Source organism: Nanorana parkeri, unplaced genomic scaffold (genome assembly GCF_000935625.1).
Source record: "Nanorana parkeri isolate BGI_ZX_2015 unplaced genomic scaffold, ASM93562v1 scaffold2, whole genome shotgun sequence".
NCBI lineage: Eukaryota > Metazoa > Chordata > Amphibia > Anura > Dicroglossidae > Nanorana > Nanorana parkeri.
Genome location: NW_017306270.1, coordinates 1,296,469 through 1,307,037, shown reverse-complemented (window position 1 = coordinate 1,307,037; position 10,569 = coordinate 1,296,469). Strand labels below are relative to the sequence as shown.

The following is a 10,569-nucleotide window of genomic DNA, read 5'->3' as shown; positions in this document are numbered from 1 at the left end:
TATATATATATATATATTATAGGTCAACCTAGGAGTTCAGCTTAAAGGATTAAGGAAAACTTTATTTGAAGGACTCAGATGGTGCGGTCTGTAGGGAGACACACAAGCGAACTAGCACAGCTGCCCGTTTACCTATACCTATGAATATAATTATGCATGGTGAGTTCAGTCCCTATGCGGAGTTAGAATATAAAAACATCATGTCATATTACAGTCAAAAGGTTTTCAAGCTATTTTGAATGCTGGTTAAATCACTTACAATGGATGCTGCTTTAGTTTCCTGCAGAATCACATGGTTCCATGAGCACTGGCCCTGATATCCTTTTAGTGTCCTCTGGAACTACCCTTGTGTTTGCTAGTAAGCTCTATGTTTCCACAAACACATAGGCACAGCAGGACAAGACACTCCCCTCCCCCTGCTCCCCTCTCCTTCCTTCCTCCTTCCTCCGCCTCCCTTCTCCAAGCTAGTAGATGAACAGCTGCTGGAGACTGCTCTGTCTCTTGTGATCTTGGAGTGGACAGGAAGTTAATGGAAGCTGAGCTTAAATAGTAAGAGCTGTTCAGAAACATGATGACTTAGTGCAAAAATTTTAAGACATACATTGCTGGGCAAAGCATATTTATTTAATCTGAATTCATTATTGCAAAAAGTTTGAGATACTACTTTCAGAAGTGGCACCTTTAAAACCTCAATATCCAAGACAGCAGTATGCAAGCTGGCATTGGCAATGTGTTTTACAAGGCGGAAGGTCATCCTTCCGCCTTACCTGGAACATGAATGCACATATCTGGTGCACTTCTGTGGCTTGTTCAGGTCCGTGACCCACCAGGAAGTAAAGACGTGTTTAGGATGATAGACTTCCATCTCTGGAAAACTAAGTTAGCAGCGGCAGCTCCAATTTAGCTATCTTGACAGATTCCCTTTAAATTCTGCTGCAATATTTTAGCTGTGACTGTACAGTGGTGAAGGGGCCCCAAGAGAGGGATAGATTATAAGCCCCGTGGTTCTTCTGGAACATGCCCTTTAAGTCAGTATGGCTTTTACAAATGAAAATGACTGAAGTCATCACTTTCCAGTTAGCACAATACAGAATGTTTAACAGGACGGATCTGCCTGGAATTCTTGCCCAGAAAATTTGAAGCATCTGGCTGTGTAGAGATAAAAAATATCATTTGAGACGCTGTGTTTATCGGCTGTTTTTTTTTTTTGTTCCCTTTACCATTTATGACAGCAGAGAGCAGGTCTATATCAGACTTAAATCTGAGTCACTAACAGGTTGGGGGCTCACAATCAGAGCATTGCTGGTGTAGTCATGAATCTTGTATGGGTGAAAGCTGGAGGCTGCCATCACTAACTTATTCTAAAAATGCTGGTTGACTCTCTGTTATTCTGACCAAATGGCTTCATTAATGAGTCACTGATCAAGAAAAAGTGTATTTATACCCAAAACTTTTTAGTTTTTTTAGTTTTAGATTAGGTTAGAACTTCTGTCAGGTTTTACTACGATCCAGGGATGTGTTGGAGAAATCTCCCCTCGCTTCCTGTTTTGGGGGCAACCTATTATCAGAGTGGAAGTCAGGTAAAATCTGCATCAGGGAAATAGCAATAAAAGCATTCTCGTACCTAACTTGTTAATACACATTTTTAATTCCGTCTGTGTTGCTGTTAGAGAGATTTCCCTTTACTTCCTGTTCTAGGGACATCTTATTATCAGAAGTGAGGAAAAATATCAGGGAAAAAGAAAGCAATAAAAACATGATAGGTTGCATCATTCACCTACTTAACGTACAAAAACATTTTTACTTCTGTCTGTGTTACTGTTTGAGAGATATTCCCTCACTTCCTGTTCTGGGGCAATCTATTATCAGACAGGAAGTGAGTTAAAATGTACAGCGGGGAAACAGACTTCAATAAAAAGTTGGCAGAGGTTTCAGCATTCCCATACTTAATTTGCAGAAAGGAATTTTACTTCCATTTGTGTTGCTGTTAGAAAGATTTCTCCTCACTTCCTGTTCTGGGGACAACCTATTATCAGACAGGAAGTGAGAAGTCTGCAAAAGGGAAACAGACAGCAATAAAATGATGAGAGAGGTTCCAGCATTCCTCATTTAACTCACAACAAGCATTTTTACTTCTATCTGTGTTGATGTTAGAGATTTACCTTCACTTCCTGTCCTCAGGGGACGGACTTTTTTTTACCAGACAGGAAGTGAAGGAATCTCTTCAATGCAGCCTCTAGTTCTAATCCTTCCTCACTGTGTCCTCACTGTGTCCAAAAATGAGAAAAATGTTATGGGTGTAGATACATTTAAGCATATCAGGAGGCCTGACCTCCTACATACTTGTCCTGGGTCTGTGACTTGAAGTATTTAAAGTGCAGCTGTATGATAAATGCCACCCACCTCTCCCTCCCACACCCCGCTATCTGGTCCCTATGTTAAAGAAAAAATCCCTATCTATGACGGCGCAGCCCAGGGTCTTCCCCTCTTCTGGTTACTTCCTGCTTGGGTTCTTCTTTGAGTGCCCATGTCAGCACCTGCATGACGTGGACACTTCCTATTGGATGTCCATTGGCTAGGGTCCTCTCAGGATCCAGAAGAGGACCAACATCAGAAGAGGAGAGTGAGGGGGACCGGTAGTCTCATGTGCCTTTGCACCATTGGATTCACGACCCCCCCACCCACAAACAATGCCGGTGAGGAACCTAGAGAGGCCACTTAGGGGAGTATATCTGGCTACACAAGGTAAGGTGACACAAAAGCCTGTCAGGTTGGGTTAGAGGTGGGTGGGAGGGTAATGTGGGAAAAAATAATTTTTGAGAGCAGTTGGGCTTTAAGTCTGTGAAGTTTCTCATTCACCCAGGCCATGCTATATCTGTAAAAGATAATTCAAAGCAACTGGACTTGTTGTATTTTCCTTGAGGACATTTTGCTGGTCATCCGTCCAGCTTTCTCAATAGACATGTGCGATTCGCTTCGTTCCGAATCAAAATTCTTGAGAATTTTCCGAAAGTCGGACATTCGGACACATCCAAATTTCCGAATCCCAATGCATCCGAATGTGCCAGAATCGGAACTTCTGTTTGCGAATTTCGGACCCCGTCCGAATTTCGTTCAAAAACTAAACTGAATCGGACATGTGACTTTTCTGGCCAATCTGATGTGTTTTTTGGTTTAATGCATCCGAATGGGTCTGAATACGAACTTTTGTTACGGCAACATGGTAGCCATATACAGTGTGTATATATATATATCATGCTAAAGCTGAGGCTCCTAGACCCGAATGGCATTCAGGAGCTCCCCAATGCAATTCGGATCCCGAATGCCATTCGGGTCTAGGAGATTCAGCTTTAGTATTAATATCTGCATATGGTTTTCTGTGGTGTTCGCAATTAATATTTGTCAACTCATCCGAAACTAACGAAATTCGGATTTCGTCCGAACCCGAACCGAATTGAATTTCGGATCCGAATCCTAAATTCCAAAATAACGAAATATCCGAACCGAACTGAATTTTTCCGCAGCTTACATGTCTATTTCTCAATTCTGAACTCATCATTCTGAATTGAGAAAGCTGGTTGGATGACCAGTGAAGACAAATTCAAGAAAAATACAGCAAGTCCAGTTGCTTTGATTTATTTTTACAGATATAGTCGGGCTTTAAGACAGCCAGGCAACCAGCATGTTCAGAAGACATCAGCAATGGCGGACTACATATTCCTCCCGGGACACGTTCACTCTGAAGTGGTCATAAGGAAAAGGCTTCTAGAAAAGAAATGATTTCTTTGTAGCTGGCTTTGCTCTTCCTCATCTCAGGCCAATTTATATCCGTAAAAAGAGATGATTGCTTCAGTGTTACCTGAATAAAATAATACATAATAGAACATTGGCATTTCTATGTACTGTATTCTGAGGTTGTATTTCTATCATACATTGCCTGGCCAAAAAAAAGTCACCTCCTGGATTCAGTTAAGTAAATAGGTCAGAGCCCTCCATTGGATAAACGTCATGATCTGAGAATGCTACAGTTGGTCAGGTCTAGGTTCAGCAACTATATGTCACCAAATAATGAGGTCAGCTGCCAACCTGAATATACTGAATGATCAGGCTTTACCATCAATGGATTTTTTTATTCCCTGATGGCACATTGGGCATATTCCAGGATGACAATGCCAGGATTCATTGGGCTCAGATTATAAAAGAGTGATTTAGGGAGCATAAGACATCATTGTCACACATGGATTGGCCACCACAGAGTCCAGACCTTAACCCCATTGAGAATCTTAAGGATTTCCTTTCACTTCCTGTTATGGTTAACAGACAGGAAGTAAAGGGAAATCTCCCTAATGTTAAACAGATGGCAAAAAAAACAGCAGACAGGGGTTATAACCCTTCAATACTCTATCCCAGGGGTAGGAAACCTCAGCACTTAAAGGAGAACTATGAGGTCAGTGTTTTTCCCCATAGTTTTCCTTGGGGTAACGGGAGGACTAGCGTCCTCCCGTCACCCTAAGCTCAGTATACCGCGAGACGCCGCACCTGGAGCGGATCCCGACTTAGATGACGGGATCCGCCCAGCTGCGTGAGTGACAGCTGGCTCTGCCTATCTAGAGGCAGAGCCAGCTGTACCCGCCCCCTCCCCGTCCGTTCCGCCAGTCAGCGCTGACAGATCGGAGCGGGGAGAGGGGAATCCAGCCCCTCCCCCTGTCACGGCAGAGAGCCGTGACAGGATCAAGAGGTGAGGGAACCCGGTATGTTTTCCCTCACCTCCCGATCTACTGAGCCGACCTGTGACAGTCTCATTGTCACAGGTCGGCTTAGAACTATGACGTGAGTGGAAATTACTCATGTCATAGTTCTCCTTTAAGCTGTGGGGAAACTAAAAAAATCTCATGAAGCATTGGAAGACTCAGACTGCCACAAACATGACCCCCACAGCTGGAGCTGAACTTTTAAACTGTGGGGAATGTAGTCCACATAAATGATTTTACTCTTTAAGCCCTGATGAAGGGGATGTGGATTGGACCCCCAAAACGTGTTGGCTACTCTACTTGAATGTCAACTGATCCTAATGGTATAAAGTTGTATCAGGGCCATTTTAATTGGTGTGGCCCTTCAATTCCTACATCTACAGCAATAAGGAACCAAGACAGGTCTTCCAATCCCTTCCCACTCTATCCAAAACTAACAAAAAAAGGTTCAGTTGCACTTTAAATTTCCGCGCTTTAGAACATAAGTGCTATTCTGGTCACAAAGGGGCAAAAACCTGAAGGGATAAACAACAAACAATATAAATGCATGTTAAGATGATCATGTACACCAGGGGTGGGCAATCTCCGGCCCTCCAGCTGTGGTGCAACTACAAATCCCATGAGGCATTGCAAGACATAGATATGACTCCCAGAGACAGATGCATGTTGGGATTTTCAGTTTCACCGCAGCTGGAGGGCCGGAGTTTGCTTACCCCTGTCTACATGTAGAAATCTGCTTCCTTTTGTGTTTTATTTTCATCCGTTCTCTGCCTCTTACCAGCATGTCACCGACACAAACAATTAAAAATGGAGGAATGTTGCGACTCCCAACCTTGGAACGTTTAGCGTAGTTAAGATTGAGTCTCCTTCAGGCTGTTCATTTGTGTGAAATGAGGAAGAACTAATACATGATTTCTGTGGCAGCTTAGATGGCAGACCTAAGCCGCAGATGAAAGGGAAAGAAGTTGAAATACAACTCCCACCCTTCGCGGGAAAAGGTTTCCGGAAGAAGGATCTGTCCAATTTGTATCCGAAATAGTAAAGCGCGGATGGGGAAAATGACGGAGTGTTTTTGTGCAATTTTCTTTTTCTTTTTAATAATCTAAAAATACCACCGGCATATTTTAGATTTCATAGCTTTCCTAGGGTTCTGTCCCCCATGGGACTTAGTTCTGCACATTTGTCTAATGTGAAAATGAAAGCCTATCAAAATAATTCATGTGGGAGTACAATGGAATCGTAGATCGGGAGAACTGAAGTTTTCTATGACTCTTTAGTCCATGGTTTCTCTCATTTTTGGGGGGTGAATCCTTCAATGCAAAACAAACGACAAACGCACTCAACAATTTGTTACCAGTTATACAGTAAGGTGCACACGAAATGGGCTTTGAACAGTAGAACAGTAGAAAGGCATCATGGCACACTCACAAACTAGCATGTAAAACAACTTGTCTCACCACTAAGGACAATGACAGAGGTTTGGATACACGTCTTCTGCAAAGGATGTGTAAGTTGTTTCACATGCTAGTTTGTGAGTGTGCCATGATGCCTTTCTACTGTTCTAGAATCCTTCAATGCGTCACCTGCAATTACTAATCTCAAAGGAAGGAATTTGTCAACAGTTACATGTACTGTAGGTATAATGTGTGCAGACTTTGATATTTTTTATATAAAGCAGTAAAAATAATAATAATAAAATAATGATAATAATACCACTTGAGACCCAGGTACATGGAGCAATTCCAATAATAATAAAATCTAGGGAATCACCAATACCAGTGTTTCGGTATCGAGTATGAGTACCGATATTTATATTTCGGTACTCGCCGATACCGAATACCAAAACCGTTACTTCTGCTGGTATAGAGACGGCTTCCCAGGCAATCAGGAAGCCAGGCAGCATGTCATTACCCGCCACCCGGCTTCTTGATTTCCCGGGAAGCCGGCTTGATGCTGATTGGAAGCTGACATTCACTATTTTCAAATTTTTTTATACAATGATTGTATGTTTCTTTATTCTTTTTTTCCAGTTTCACCCCAACCTGTTTTGTTAATAAAGCTTTAAGATTTCACGCAGTCTGGCTTATTGCAGAATAGAAGGGTTAAGCTGCATGGAGACGGCTTCCTGGTCAATCAGGAAGGTGGGGGACAGGTCATTACCCACCCTCCAGCTTCCTGATTAGCTGGGAAACTGGCTCCATGCAGCTTAACCCTTCTATTGTGCAATAAGCCAGACTGGGTGAAATCTTAAAGCTTTATTAACAAAACAGTGATTCATATGAAATAATATAATTAATATTAATAATAACAATAATAATATATTTTTAGCAGTAGCAGTAGTAGTTGTAGTATTATGGGCATATATTCTGTTGCTTCAAAGGAAGTGATGTGCAAACAGTTGCCACGATATGAATCCTGCATAATATTATTACTATTATTAATAATAACAGTATAATAGTAATAATAACAATAATAACAACACCAACAATAATAATATTAATAACAATAATAACATTAATAGTAACAAAAGTAACACAAATAATAAATGTGAGTTTTCGGCAGTTCCATCAGAATGTGGACAGATATGACAACATTTCACTTAGATCGGCTTCTTGAGTACTTTAAAATAACTCGAGCCAATGCTATTGTATTGCTTTCTGTTTTGTGCTTTGTTGCATTTATGATTTTATTCTGGATAGTTGTAGGTTGCGGACATCTAATCACCAAATTGTACTTTCTTAGCAACTAGTCAGGCAGCTATTAAATATTGTTTGGTGGAAGCGGGTATAAACTATATACTGAGGACATCTTGTACCGGGCTATTCGCTTTTATTAAACAAAGGTCACATGACGACTATGTCTCGTTATTTCCATTGTAGAGAAGTGCTGTGTTATTCCTGACTTTAATGAAGTGTGGCTAAATCTGCACTATTCTGGGACTCTGATTGTCTCCCCTTCCCAAAATGTCTCCTCCTCCTCCTCCGACACTGGAACTGACTGGTAGATATTACATTGTCAGGAACGCTCAATGGTACTAAGCTCTGCGCACAGAAGGATAAAGGTCAGGATGCATAATTGTGTTTTCACATTGCTCTTAGGGGAAGTTTCTGTAGCATCCAGGCTGCGTTTTGTGTCGTTGTGAATGGTCTTTAAATGTACCAGTACGCAGAGCCATGTCTGCCTACAGCTGTGAGAGGCATACAGCTCAAATTGGCACTTTCTCTTAATAGCATGGCTTGGCGGGCACGGAATATAGAATAGACCATTTGCATTATTGTGGAAGCAGATTCCCATTTTCTTCTGGTGAATGGGGTGCCAGCAGTCTGCGGCACTGAGTGAATTGTGGAGTGGGTTAGGCGCCTATTCTCTCCCAAAGTCAGAGACCCTTTTTTTTTTGCATGTTTGATTGGCATCCTCAATAGTAATCTCCTTCCATTCTCAGTGAATGTCACGAGCCGCTTGTGGTTTTGTTTTAAGATCTAAGATTTATAATTCATGATGGTGGAATTATTCAGTGTAATAAACAATACGCCAACAGCAAGCCATGTTTTTGCTTGGAGACATTTTTTTTATTTTTTGCTGTTATGTTGAAGCATTATCCATTATTACTGCGTGTCCAACAGAAAATGTTGTGGGCACAGAATATCCCTTAACACCTCATTTGCACTTTTGTACAATTTTAATGTTTCTTTTCAATGCATTTTTTTATTGGCTTTTACAGTGAAGATTTCACAAAATACTAGGTGTCTGTTTATCAACAATTCTTAGATCCATTTGCCCTGAATATCTCTGTGAACATACATTCTGTGCAAATAGGGGCAAAAACGAATGTTCCTATATAATACTACATTATGTCCACTAGCTGCAGCTGTGGCGCACAGGGAAAAAAGTATTTATTTCTATGATAGCAACTACGTGGAGCTGTGGAGCATAGGAAAGAAGTATTTATTTCTGTTATGGCCACTAGATGAAGCTGAGGAACATAGGAGATACTTATATATTTCCATTATGGCCACTAGATGGAGTTGAAGAGCGTAGGTGATATATAATTATTTCAATTATGGCCACTAGATGGAGCTGAAGAGGGTAGGTGCTATTTATTTCCATTATGGCGACTAGATGGAGCTGAAGAGCGTTGGTGATATATAATTCAATTATGGCCACTAGATGGAGCTGAAGAGGGTAGGTGCTATTTATTTCCACTATGGCCACTAGATGGAGCTGAAGAGTGTAGGTGATACATATTTATTTACATTATGGTCACTAGATGGAGCTGAGGAGTATAGGTGATACTTACATATTTCCATTATGGCCACTAGATGGAGGTGAGGAACATAGGTGATACATATTTATTTCCATTATGGTCACTAGATGGAGCTGAGGAGTATAGGCGATACTTACATATTTCCATTATGGCCACTAGATGGGGTGAGGAGCATAGCAGATATTTATTTCCAATATGGCCACTAGATTGCACTGAGGAACATAAGGAATACGTATTTATTTCCATTAAGGCCACTAGATAGAGCTGAGGAGCATAGAAGATATTTTTTCCATTATGGCCACTAGATGGAGGTGAGAAGTATAGGGAAAAAATATTTGTTTCCATTATGGCCACTAGATGGAGCTGAGGAGCATAGGAGATATGTATTTATTTCCATTATGCCCACTAGATGGAGCTGAGGAGCATAGGAGATATGTATTTATTTCCATTATGGCCACTAGATGGAGCTGAGGAGCATAGGAGATATGTATTTATTTCCATTATGCCCACTAGATGGAGCTGAGGAGCATAGGAGATATGTATTTATTTCCATTATGCCCACTAGATGGAGCTGAGGAGCATAGGAGATATGTATTTATTTCCATTATGCCCACTAGATGGAGCTGAGGAGCATAGGAGATATGTATTTATTTCCATTATGCCCACTAGATGGAGCTGAGGAGCATAGGAGATATGTATTTATTTCCATTATGCCCACTAGATGGAGCTGAGGAGCATAGGAGATATGTATTTATTTCCATTATGCCCACTAGATGGAGCTGAGGAGCATAGGAGATATGTATTTATTTCCATTATGCCCACTAGATGGACGTGAGGAGCATAGGAGATATGTATTTATTTCCATTATGGCCACTAGATGGAGGGGAGGAGCATAGGAGATATGTATTTATTTCCATTATGGCCACTAGATGGAGGGGAGGAGCATGGTTGATAGTATTTATATTATGGCCAGTAGATGGAGGGGAGGAGCATACGCAAAACTTATTGATTTCTATTTTGGCCACTAGGTGGAGCTGAGGAGCATGCAGTGGGTAATACGTATTTTTTTTTATCTTGAGTAAAAGTAAAATCAGTTTTTTTTATTTCAGTTCTTTTAACAACATTATGATCTTGACTCACTAATGACAATTTGAAAAAATTATGTTAGTGAACATAAGAGACAAAACAGGATATAAAACTAGCACCTTCAAAAAAATAGTATATGCACATGTTTTCTTTTCTTATTGAATGTGCATTTATTATTTTTTTAGCAAAACCTCGACTATGCATTTAAACATTTACACTCAACATTTGCAATACTCACCCCGCCCCCCCATGTACACTGAGCAGTAAATCATATACGCCTCAATGCCTGCCGCCCCCTTTCTGGCCAGATCATCCCAGGTTGCTAAGAGCCCTCAGCGGGCGAGATGCGGGACGCTGCCTCACCACCAGTAGCAAACCACCCCCCTGTAACATGCACCATTAGCACACACACCCCAACATGCATCGGCAGCGCCCAACAACACCCCCACGCCAACCACGCATCAGCGA

General features: G+C 41.3%; 1 protein-coding gene across 3 annotated transcripts in view; it reads left to right on the top strand.

The window, feature by feature from the left end:
• CRTAC1 (cartilage acidic protein 1) overlaps positions 1–10,569 on the top strand; it is a 416,360-nt gene that overhangs the window by 351,981 nt on the left and 53,810 nt on the right. The window lies entirely within an intron of this gene.